Below are 12,391 nucleotides of genomic sequence, written 5' to 3'. Positions count from 1 at the left end.
TTGAGCTTCATCTTCTCCTCAACCCATTGACCCAAATGATTAACATGTCACCGTCATCTCAGATAACCTTCACTAACCACTATACCACCAATTCAGTATCATCTGCAAACTTACTAATCTTGTCCCTTAAATTCTCATCCAAATTGTTAGTGTAAATGAGAAACATAAGTGGACCCTGTACCGATTGCTGTGGAACACGCTGGTCACAGAACTCCACTCTGAAAAACCCTCCAGCACCGCGTTCTCTCCAAAAACTAAACCAATTTTGTTTCCAATTAGCAAGCTCTTCCTGAATCATATGTGATCTAACTTTACTGGAATTCTGGAACCCTGACAAAAGCTTCACTCTCATTCTAGAGGTGCTGCAAATCTGACCCAATTCCCCTGCCATTTGTCCATGGCCCTCTTGATCGTTCCTTGAAAAGTTGAATCCCAAATCTTTGAGAATAACTACTGAATCTGCATCTAGCTGCCACACAGACTGTTGCAGACTCTGGGAACTTGCTGAGTCAAGTAACCTTCAAGTTTTCACCCTGCATTATTTGCCAATTATCTGAATGTTGTATTCTGCAGTTACCAAACATTGTCACAACGTTAATAATTTTTCTCTCTCTGCAAACTAATATCTGGGAAATAAACCTACTAAACTAAATCATTGCTAATCAGCCCCATGAGAATCATCCGAGCTTCTGTTAGCTCTCTCCAAACCAGAAACCCATCATAATTATAGATAACAAAGTGTGGAGCTGAATGAACACAGCATTTGCTGCTTGGCCTGCTGTGTTCATTCAGGTCCGCACTTTGTTATCTCGGATCCTCCATCATCCGCAGTTCCCATTATCACCCATCATAATTGTTATTTACTTATGGGACGTGGTCTTTGCTGCCCAGACTAATATTGATTGTCCATTTTTATTTGATTTGGAGAAAGTGGCAGTGAACCACTTTCTCTCACTAATGCACTCCGTATGCTGTAAGTGCACCACTGTGCCGCTCAGATGATAATCCACCTTGCAGCCTCACCACACTCTCTATCGCAGGAATCATATCTCAATCCTCACTACTCTCCCAATCATGAGAATGACCCTTGAGCCTGCACTAATGCAGGGTCCACCCTTAAGACTTACGACCTTTCCTATCACTGGAATCTCTCTCCAGCCTCACGACCTGCCTATTGTTGGAATCCCCCTCTAGCCTCAGATCTCTCACGGTCTCTGTAGATTCCTCTAGTCTCCTCCAGCCTCAACACTCTCCTATCTCTGTAAATTCCTTCAGCCCGTATAAACTTCCTTAGCTCTGTCATTGCATTTACCCTCACAAACCTCCTTTTGTTTGAGGTCTCCTCCAGCCTCTCAATCCTCACCATTTCTCTAACTTCCTCCAATCCCACACTTTCCCTATTTTTGAAATCTTCTCCAGTCTCAGAACCCTTCCAGTCTCTAATATCCTCCAGCCTCACAAATCTCAACATGTCCCTTCCTCTAATACAGTCCTAATGATGATGCCCCATTTTTATTCCTCCACTTGATGGTGGCACTTGCAATTTCCTGGGATTCAAGCTCCAGAATTTCCTGGTAAACCGCTTCATCTCTATACCTCACTCGTCTCCCAAAAACATTAACCAATTGTGAGTCATCTATTCTAACATCTCCTTTCCTGAGAGGGAAAAAAATTGCTTGAACTATTGCTTGGCATCTTCTCTGTGAAGTGTCTCGGAGGTCGACAGTACAGAAAAGGGCTCTGTGGCCCATCCAGCCTGTGCCAGTTAAAAACCACCACCTAACTAATCTAATCTAATTTTCCAGCACTTGGCCCATAGACTTGTCTGCGTTGGCATCACAAGTGGGCATCTAAATATGCCTTAAACGCTAGAGGATCTCTGTGCCTACCACCCTCACAGACAGTGAGGTTCAGTGCCATTGTCACAGCATGATGACATCACAGACAGGAACAGAGACGAGCTGAATCTGTGCAAACCAAAGATCCCCCACACACTGTGAAGGACAGGAGGGTCCCTGATCGGGGGCAGAGGAGATTTAACAGAATGGTTTGTAGGAAGAGGGTTTTTAGTTGCATGGTTAGGACTGTTTATTTTTAAAATTTTTCTTTCATGTGACTTGGAGGTTGCTGGTACATAGAGAATATCCATCTATGATAGATGGACTCTCCTTCTCAACCTCTCCCCTCGCCTGGGGTGTGGTAATCTTGAGGTTAAACCAGCCCTATAGTCAGGTAGGGCAGTGGTGACTTTACCTTTGGTACAGTGATGCCACTGTGCCTCGGTGGTGTAGAGGGGAATGTTGAATGTGGTGGGTGGGACACCACTCCGACAGAGCGCTTCATCTGGAGGATGTTCACTTTTTCAAATAGTGTTGGGGTTGTACTCATGCAGGGAAGTGGAAAATGTTCCAACACAATCCAGATGAGTGCCTTACAGACAGCAAACAGTCATTGAGGAATCAGGTGCTTGGAGAAACTGAGATTGCTCTCCTTGTAACAAGGTATTTTGAGGGGACCTTTGACAGAGGTGTTTACAAAAGAAACACTTTAGCATGATAAAATGTACACATGACTGATCATAAAAACATTACAGGACATATATTGAAAATTTTAGGGACGATCTATTGAGAGAATGGGGTGATTTAAGAGAAAAAAAAAAGACGGCAAATGAGAAATTAGCAGGAACACAATACTCACACACAATGCAAATATCCAGATGTTGATGAAGTGAGTAACTCTGTCAGAGTTTGGGGTTACAATTATTGAGTTTCCCCACCTGAAAGTCCACTTGTAATATCCTGTAACACAAATTCATAACGTCCATCACTGTCAGTCCGGGTAGAAATTCACAACATCCCCTCATCCTGGCTGAAGATGACTGTGCATTGTCCCTATTACACATTATCCCTTGTGGAGGTCAGTCATCGTTTCAGAGGGAAATCTATTTGGGTTTCTAGGAATTTCCACCTTGGGACTTCATGTCACTGACCAGAACTGCAGGTCTTTGACACATGGCAAAGAATGGCCAAGATTTAGTGACAGGAAAGAGAAGGAGATGGAGTGGGATTTTCCAATGACAGTGAAGTCAAATATTGGTTTTTCACAGAATGGATGAGATGGACATCACCAGAAAAGAGGAGCAGACAGAACAAGGACAATATCTGAACTGGCATGAGGGAAGAGGCGAGGAGGAGGAGGAGAAATAAGAGAGACTTAGAATGTTTGTGGTTTAGCAGGAATAGGGCAAAGGATTAAGACGAGCTCTGATAAGGCTTCTCACAAGACTGGAGAAAGATGCAAGTTTGGGACTGAAACGACGAGCAACATGCAAGGCAATTTGGTTTGGTGGGCTAATGGAAGAGAGGGAAGCAGCAGAGGCATCCGATTTGGATTGTCTCAATCTGAGTGACATGGAGTTTCTATGTGTCTCCCTCACTTGTTGTTGGAGGGGAGGATGGAGGAGACAGGATGATGGACAATGGTTTGCAAAAAAAAAACAATGCCTGTGTTAGAGATATTCAAAACTGAATGAACAAACCTGATGAATTAACTTTTATACAGAATATTAAAATGTACAACAGAAGTCCGGTTTTGAATCCCATCTCAGCAGATGGTGGACTTTGAATTCAATAAAAAAAACTGGAATTAAGAATCAACTGTTGCCATGGTACCATTGCTAATGGCAGAACAAGGAAAAAACCTGACGTCCTTCAGGGAAAGAAATTTGCGAAACTCAGCAAGCCACTCAGTTACAAATCAGTGCAAAGTCTCAACAAAGGAATGAAGCTGGGTGGCCCACTTGGCATTTGCCAAGGCACAAGGAAAGACACCTGCAGAATCAGCCCTATCGATTCCATAAACTCCTCCTCACTAATATCGGGGGCGAGTGGCAAAATTTGGAGTGATGGCTCAAAGACTAGGCAAGGAACAGCATCATATGCTTAGAATCTACCTTATAGACAAGTGACACACACCACCATCAAGGTCCGTAGTGACGGCCTGTCCCAGGAGCAGGACAGACATGGCAGAACAGACATGGCAGAACAGTGCTATTCTGATCGCAGTAATTGACCTGGGAATACGACATTGGCTCTTACGCCAGGAAGACTCATGGCTCCTGTTGAATGCCATGGACCATCCTCCCTCAGTTGATAAACTGGCAACAGTATTATCGCCAGATTATTAATCCAGAGACCCAGACACCATTCCGGGGACCTGGGTTCGAATCCTGCCACGGCAAATGGTGGAATTTTAATTAAATAATGATGTGGAATTAATAGCCGAACGATGACCATGAAACCATTGCTGATTATTTGGGTTCGCTTATGTGCTTTCGGGAAGGAAATCTGCCATCCTTACCTGATCTGCATGACAGGTAACTGCAAACCCACAGCAATGTGGTTGACTCTTAACTGCCTTAAGGGAAATTAGGGATGGGCAATAAATGCTGGTCAGCCAGCGACTTCCACATCCCAAGAGAGAATTTTCATAAAAAACTCCATGTTGAACAGCAATTGGTGTAAGCACAGAGTGTAAATGGCAATAAGTGTACTCAATGCCCCCTATGAGGAGTAGTTCACAGCAGGATTACCAGTCAGGCTGGTTGGGTCCTAAAGGGAAAAAAACACTACTTGGCAGGGACTGAAGCAGGTGCTGCCACAACCAACAGAATGGAAAAACATAGCAGATCTCATTGTCACGAATTTCCCAGCTGCAGATGCATCTGTCTGTGACAGGATTGATAACAGCGACCACCGCACAGTCCTGTGGAGACTAAGCCTCATCTTAAACTTGATAATACCCTCCATTGTGTTGAGTGGCACGAACATCAGCTAAATGGGACAGACATGGAACAGATACAGGGGCTCAAAACCAAACATCTATGAAGCTTTGTGGGGCATCAACAGCAGCAGAACTTTCCAGCACAATCTGTAACCTCAGGGGCCAACATATTTCGCACTCAACCATTACCATTGATCAGGGGAACCACACCTATTGAATGGATAGTATAGGAGGGCATGCCAAGAGCAGCATCAGGCATAGCTAAAAATAAGGTGCCAACCTGGTTAAACTTCCCAACAGGACTATCTGCATGCCAAATAGCATAAGCAGCAAGAGTTAGAGCTGAGCCATCCCAGAGCCAGTAGATCAGATCTAAGCTCTGTAGTTCTGCCACACCCAGTAGCGAATGGTGATGGGCAATTAAACTGGAGGAAGCATGCCAAAAAATCCCCATCCTTACTGACAGAGGAGCCCAACCTTTCCATGCACAAGACAAGACTGCTGCATTTGCAGGAATATTCAGCCAGAAGTGCCAATTGTATGATAAATCTCAGCCTTCTCCAGAGGTCCTCAAGATCACAGATGTGAGTTTTCATCCAATCTGATTCATTTCAAATGATATTAATAAGTGGAGGAATAGTGCAGCAAAGATTATGGGCCCTGGCAACAGTACCGATGACTTGTGCTGTACAGCTTGCTACCTGCCAAGCCAAACTGTTTCAGTCCTGCTACAGCACTGGCATCTACTGACAATTTGGAAAACTGCCCAGGTCTGTTCAGCACAAAAACACAGCAAATCCAACCCGACCAATTTCCCCTCAAGCAATCTACTCTCTTTCATCGGAGACGTGATAGAAGGTGTTGACAACAGCGGTATTAAGCACTTACTCAGCAGGAACCTGCTCAGTGACACCCAGTTTGGGTCACGCCAGGCACTCAGTTCCTGATCTTATTACAGACTTCTTCCACAAATTCACAAACATGTGAATTCCTGAGGTGAGGTGAAGGCAACAGCAGAGTCCTGCACAAAAACCATTTTGTTCCACTTCAGTGACAATGACACCTTAGTATCAGCTCATCTGCTGAACCTCTCATCTAGTTCTGCGTTACCTCTAGACTTAACTATGCAAACTCACTCCCAGTTGACCTCCCACATTCAACGTCCCTGTAATCTCAAGAATACCTAAAATTCTGCTGCACACAAGTTCATTTGTACCAAGACCTGTTCACCATCACTGCTGTGCTCCCTGACCCACAAAGGCTCCTATTTGGAAGCAACAATTTAAAATTCTCATCCTTGATTTAATTCCTGGCTGTGATGATCCCTGTTTCCCTGCACCACACAACCTTCAAGACTCTGTTGGAGTCTGAAAGTAAATGAATTGTCAATGTATTTAATCATTGCTTCACTACTGGAGGCTGTTTCTACAGTTGCCAGTCAACATGGTCTGGAATTCCTATGATAAACCTCTCAGGTTTGTTCTCCTTCTTTTAGATAGTCATGAAAACCTGTGAATTTGGTAATGTTTTTGGTCACCTAACCTAATAGGCCTTACATCAAAAGTTTCTTGATAATATTTTTGTCAAATTATAAACAAGATAAAAATACATATAGTTTGTTGATTTGGACATACACCATCAGCTCTTCAGTATCGCCAGATGAATGATCTGTAACTTCTCAAATGACCGCATTGTGGGAGCACCTTCATCATACGAACTGCAGCAGCACACAAAAGTTAAACATGACCTTCTCCACAGGTAACAGGGCTTTGGCAACGATCGCTAGTATCTGTGGAAGGAGAAACAGAGTAAATGTTGCAGAAGTGCAAAAATGAACGAGAGAATAAAAAAGCTGTAGAATTTGGTGGTCTGAAATGGAAGAAAAATGCACTGTCTTTCTGGGAAAATATTACGTGACTTTGAAAGACGCCATTCAAAAATTAATCTGGGAAGAGAGCAGCACACAGTTAGGGGGTGGACAGCAGTGGAATATTCAGTTACAATAGGTATAAGAAAATAACAGTAAAATACTAAACAAAGATCAAATATATCCATCATTAGAGACTGAAGAGATTAGACACCGACAGAGATTTGATCAGGAAGCACAGAGCTAAGTTAGCAGTGCTAGCTGCTATGATCCCACACTCTGGGAAAGAAATCCAGAAGAAACAAACATTTCTCTTGGTTTGAATTCACTCAGCGTAATTTCATTTCATTTCTGAAGAATCGTCCAGACTCAAAATGCAGGCAGTACCGATTCAGTCATCCATGAACTGGAGGAAGAGGTGGGATTCGGGGCTAGTGTAGGTATGGAAGAGAGATTGTTCCACATAACCGACAAAGAGGCAGGCATAGCTTGGGCCCATGCAGGTACCCATGGCCACCCACTTTGTCTGTAGGAGGTGGGAGAAGGTGAAAGAGAAGTTGTTGAGGGTGAGGACGAGTTCACTTCGTCATACAAGGGGGTCAGTGGAGGGGAACCGGTCAGACCTGCAGGACACGAAAAAACATTGGGCTTTTAGGCCGTGTGCATGGGGAATGCAGGTGCTAATGTGGTATACTGCCTCTGCTGCAGCTGTTGTGGCCTCCTCCACATCTGGGAAACCAAGCGGAGGCTTGGGGACTGCTTTGCAGAATATTTACACTCAGTACGCAATAAACAACTGCACCTTGCAGTACCATTCCACCAGCAACATGTCCATCATGGCCTTCCTGCAACACGATAACGATGCCACCCAAAGGTTGCAGGATCAGCAATTCATATTCCGCTTTGGAACCCTGCAGCCCAATGCTATCAATGTGGATTTCACAACCTTCAAAACCTCCCCTCCCCCAACCACAGTCCAGCACCAGCCCAGCTCATTCCCCACCTCCCTAACCTGTTTTCACTCTCGCCTATCCCCTCCTCTCATATCAAGCCACACTCCAATTTCCTACCTGCTAACCTCATCCCACCCCCTTGACCTGTTTGTCCTCCCTGGACTGAACTAATCCCTCCCTACCTCCCTAGCTACACTCACCTTCACCTGCTCCATCCCCACCTCTTTAACTTGTCTGTCTCCTCTCCACCTGCCTTCCCCTCTCTCCCTGTTTATTTCAGAACCCCTTTCCCCTCCCCATTTCTGAAGGGTGTAGGCCCGAAAACGCCAGCTTTCCTGCCCCTCTCATGCTGCCTGTCCTGCTGTGTTCCTCCAGCCCCACACCTGGTTCTCACTTTCAACCAGAGACGGCTGCGCATGCGCCCAGCTTCACCTCCGCCCTCAAAGTTTCAACGCTGCCGCGCATGCGCCCCACGGATCATTGCCCCCAATAAAGATGGTGGCGGTCACACGGGCCTATCACTATCTGAGGCGTTAATTTATTTTCTGCAAACGTGAGCCTGGGAGTTTCAAATGTGGGTTTTCCGATGTGCACTCCCAAGCCCATACGAATATCACTTCCCTCCCACTTTCTGCCGTTTTGTCGTCTTCACCGGGTCCTGCTCTTACCTCAATTGCACAAACCTCCGTCTCAGCGAAGGGGCCAGGCACAAAACGTCAGCTTTCCTGCTCCTCTGATACTTCTTGGCCGGTGATATTCACCCAGCTCTACACCTAAGTATCTCGGAATCTCCAGCATCAGCAGTTCCTACTTATCTCAGCAAACCTGCACTGCTCTCGTAGATGATCACGTGGTTTGCACTGATCCCGCCCCCTCTTCATTCCGATTGGTTGGAAGGGTCATGTACGTTAACACTGTATTTCTATTGGTCCCACACTGACATCAATCAAACAGACGCCATTGTGACCTGAGCATGCGCAGTGCTTTCTGTTGTCATTGATAAATGAGACTGAGAACTGGATGAGAAAGATTCTTACATGAGTGATCCTGGGGCTTTAATAAGTCGCTCTGAGGAAGGGGCACTGCTCCCGAAACGTTAACTCTCTCTTTTTACCTTCACAGATGCTGCCAGACCTGCTGAGCTTTTCCAGCATCTTTGTTCTTGTTCCTGATTTACAACATCCCAGTTCTTTTGTTATTTTTAAATCAGTCACGATTGAAAAGGCTTCCTGCAGCTCAAAGCTAAAGATATTCTTGATACCGCTCTGGCAGCGAATAGAGAAATGGCGGTGAAATAAGGATAGTAAATACAGGTCTAGCAGTCCTCAGGTAAGATGTAAAGAGAATAATTATGAACATGAAGAACATCACCTGGTGAAGTGATGTGAATGTTGTTCATATGAACTGTGATTGGGCAGAGAGGAAGGTTTATCAAAAAAGAACAAGCATAAAAGAGATTCTCAAGAAAGGTCTGTGCGATAGAAAGCAAGGAGAATCAGAAGGTAAAAGCCCAAGACGGAGGAAACAGTTTGAAGACCAAGGCTGCAAAAACTTCAATAAGTTGTTTCACTGCTAGTTATTGACACTAGCAGTATAACCCACATTCAACTGGAAATAGCTGTCTCAGTTTGTCACTGTAGTTTACTTCATAACAGATAAACTTTTCCACACTTTGTCTCAATAAGGCTGACAGTTGGCTCATAAATCAGTTCTGCTGCCAAGTCCATTCCTGTTTGAAAAGGGGTGTAGATCACATTTCAATAGACAATGCTAGATGTTAATCCAGGCTGGCAGCAAAACTCCACTCCATCACAATTGACTCCATCCCTGCCCCGGTAACTGGCTGGTTACACACTGCTCACAGTCATGGTGCAATATTTCACCCCAAGATGAGCTTCCAACCACATTTCTCACCCCCACGCCCATTACCACAAAGGCCACGTATAATTTCAACCTCAACAACATCTCAGTTCATCTGTTGCTGAAACTCTCATGCATTCCTTTGTTACCTCTCGACTTAACTCCCCAAACACACACACGGCTGGCTTCTTAATTCTACTTTCTTGAAATCTTGAAATGACCCAAAAATCTGCTGCCCGTGTGTTTACTCTCACCCATTTCAACGTCTTCGGGTTTTGCCATCCTGTGCTCATTAACATACACATTTTCTGGGTGGCGAAGCACCAAGGTATTAAAATTCATGTCCTAATTTTGAAATTTTGTCATCAAACCTCCTTCTTTTGATAGTGCCTCCAGCTGCAAAACCCTCTGAGATACGTCTGAAGAAGGGTCACTGGACACAAAACAATAATGCTGCTTTCTCTCCATCTGCACTGCCAGATATGCTGAGTTTTTCATGAATTTCTGTTCGTGTTACTACTTTCAAGCATCTACAGTTCGTTTGATTTTTCCGTCAAGATATTTGTTCTCCCTGACTTCCAACCTCCTGTGGATTTCTGGATTTAACTCTCCCACCTTTTTCATGTTTTTGGTTTCCAAGGCCATAAGCTCTTGAATTTACTCCCTAAACATCCCTGGTTTTCAAAGTCCCTTTGTTTGTTCAGGATATTCCTTGAAACCTACTTCTTTGGCCAGTTTTGGGCCACTTGTCCTAATACGTGCCTGGTATCAAATATTGTTTTGTGACAACCTTGTGTAAAATGTTGGATCATTGGATTGAATCAAAAATGTGAAAACATTTAAATTGTTCTTTTGGAAAACATCATTAGTCCTTCACGATCATTTGGTAACTCCTTACCTAATATCATTGCAAGTGTGACTTCACCACACGGACTGCAATCGTTCAGAAAGGTCAAACATCATATTCTCCAGAGGTAACTGAGAATTGGCAATAGTTACTGATACCTGTGGAGAGTGATCCAAAGTTCATGTCTCAGGAAATGTTGAATGAATGACATGGTGCAGAACTTGTTGGTTAATATAAGCTCAGAACAGAAAAGAAAAGGACTGCATTAAGAATAATTCCTGACTACAAAACATACTGTGGGAAGACAAAGCTTCTAAATCCATAGGGTTCAATCAAAGAAATGTGGTGGAAAGCTCATCTGGACGTCATCTGATAGAGTAACAGAAGCATTAAACAGACAGGTACTCACACAATATTAGAGACAGAGGGAAGGCAGAAGTGAAACAGAGCAATATGCTGAAATGGATTCAGATCCATACTAAAGGAGACACACCAGCCTGAGAGCTACAGAGCCTCTCACAGGTAACAGGCACAACACTAAAACTCAACATTGTTGACGAATGGTCAAAAATACTCCACCACGTCACTGTTGACAATTTGAGATTCTCCTGTTGCACCTGCAGCTGGAAAGATATCAGAAATACAGGAGTTAGAGAAAAATCTCTCAGTTAAGGAAATCCCTAAGGAACAGGTGATGTCACTGTGCTACTGTTGCTGCAGTCAGATCCTCAGAGGAGATAGATTCATTCATAAACCAGAAAGTTTCAGGACTGAGGGAGTTGTGATGCGATGGACCAACTGGAGTTGGAGGGAGATTTTATGAATGAATCTATCTCCTCTGAGGATCCTCCCCTCCTGCACAATGTATGATAATCTCTGTTTGAGTATACCTGGTCAACCTTGGCCAGGAGGAGGGATGTTGTGAATTCCTGAAATAAAAGAGAGGTGTTGGAACACCCAATAGGACTGAAAACCTCTCGGGAGAGAGAAATAGTGTTAATGTTTAGAACCAGTTATTATACTTTTATCTCTGCACTGATAGTGATTGATTTTTGAAGTTTCTTTCACTGAGGCTCATATGAGGACTTACACATAAAATATTAAATCAAACAGAGGGAATAATTTGTGCGTCTGATTTCCAACTGAGACTGACACTGTCCTTACTAAACTTCTTTTACAGAATATATATAAAAAAATCACAGACAGGAAACTTAAAACAAACATCAAATCAAAATTTGGCATGATCAATCGATTAATCAGAAACTGGACATTATTGGCCTTTTGAGTATAAGTATTCAGGTCCCTGTCATTACCACTCACTGCATGTAATTTAGCCATTATAACCTTCATGTTGATCTAAATCTGACATTTGTATCCCATGACCCATTTCTTTTCAGTTAATGTAAACCCCTTATTTTGCTGACATTGCCTCAACCAACAGTAAACATTACAGTTCCGTCAAATCTCCCTTCAGCTTCAGTTAATCCCTGACGTCATAAACCTTTCCATTTTTAACCTTCCTGGCAAAGGAACAGGTCTGCCCCCTCTCAGCGACTCTCCGTCCTTCCCAACCTGTGGGTGATCTCTGGTTTGCACAAACCCAGATGCTGTGTTCCCGTGTGTGATGTCATCATGCAGCAACAGTAGCACAGTGACACCGCCTGTTCCTTAGGGATTTCCTCAATTTAGAGATTTTTCTCTAGCTCCAGTATTTCTGATATCTTTCCAGCTGCAGGTGCAACAGGAGAATCTCAAATTGTCAACAGTGACGTGGTGGAGTATTTTTGACCATTCGTCAACAAGATCTTGGACAAAATCGAGAAGGAAGATCTGATGAAGAAGCTATGTGAAAGGGCTTCTATAGCCTGGCTGCAGTAAATGTTTGTAGATAGTTTGACTGAGCGGTCAAAGTCACTGCATTTAAGCTCTAGTCTCTATCGAGTCATGGGTATGAATCTTACCAGGAACCAAATTCATGAGCGATCTACCTCAGGCAGTCACATCGAAGGAGCTGGGCAACTTCAAGTTTGCAATGTTTACATTTCTTCTGGGTAACTGTGGCTGCTTGGGCCTCTGACACTC

General features: G+C 43.8%; 1 long non-coding RNA gene across 2 annotated transcripts in view; it reads right to left on the bottom strand.

Moving 5' to 3' along the window:
- The window catches only part of LOC132209414 (uncharacterized), a 147,968-nt gene extending 139,519 nt beyond the window's left edge, over positions 1-8,449 (bottom strand). For both annotated transcript variants that reach the window (XR_009445513.1, XR_009445512.1), the window contains exons 1-3: positions 8,271-8,449; positions 6,417-6,571; positions 2,698-2,798 (exon numbers count right to left, since the gene is read on the bottom strand). This is a non-coding gene — a long non-coding RNA (uncharacterized LOC132209414). The remainder of the gene's footprint in view (positions 1-2,697; positions 2,799-6,416; positions 6,572-8,270) is intronic.
- Between the last annotated feature and the right edge of the window lie 3,942 nt (positions 8,450-12,391).

Source organism: Stegostoma tigrinum, unplaced genomic scaffold (assembly GCF_030684315.1).
Source record: "Stegostoma tigrinum isolate sSteTig4 unplaced genomic scaffold, sSteTig4.hap1 scaffold_92, whole genome shotgun sequence".
Classification (NCBI taxonomy): Eukaryota; Metazoa; Chordata; class Chondrichthyes; order Orectolobiformes; family Stegostomatidae; genus Stegostoma; species Stegostoma tigrinum.
Note: the sequence above shows the minus strand (reverse complement) of the source record. Positions and strands in the feature narration are given on the sequence as shown.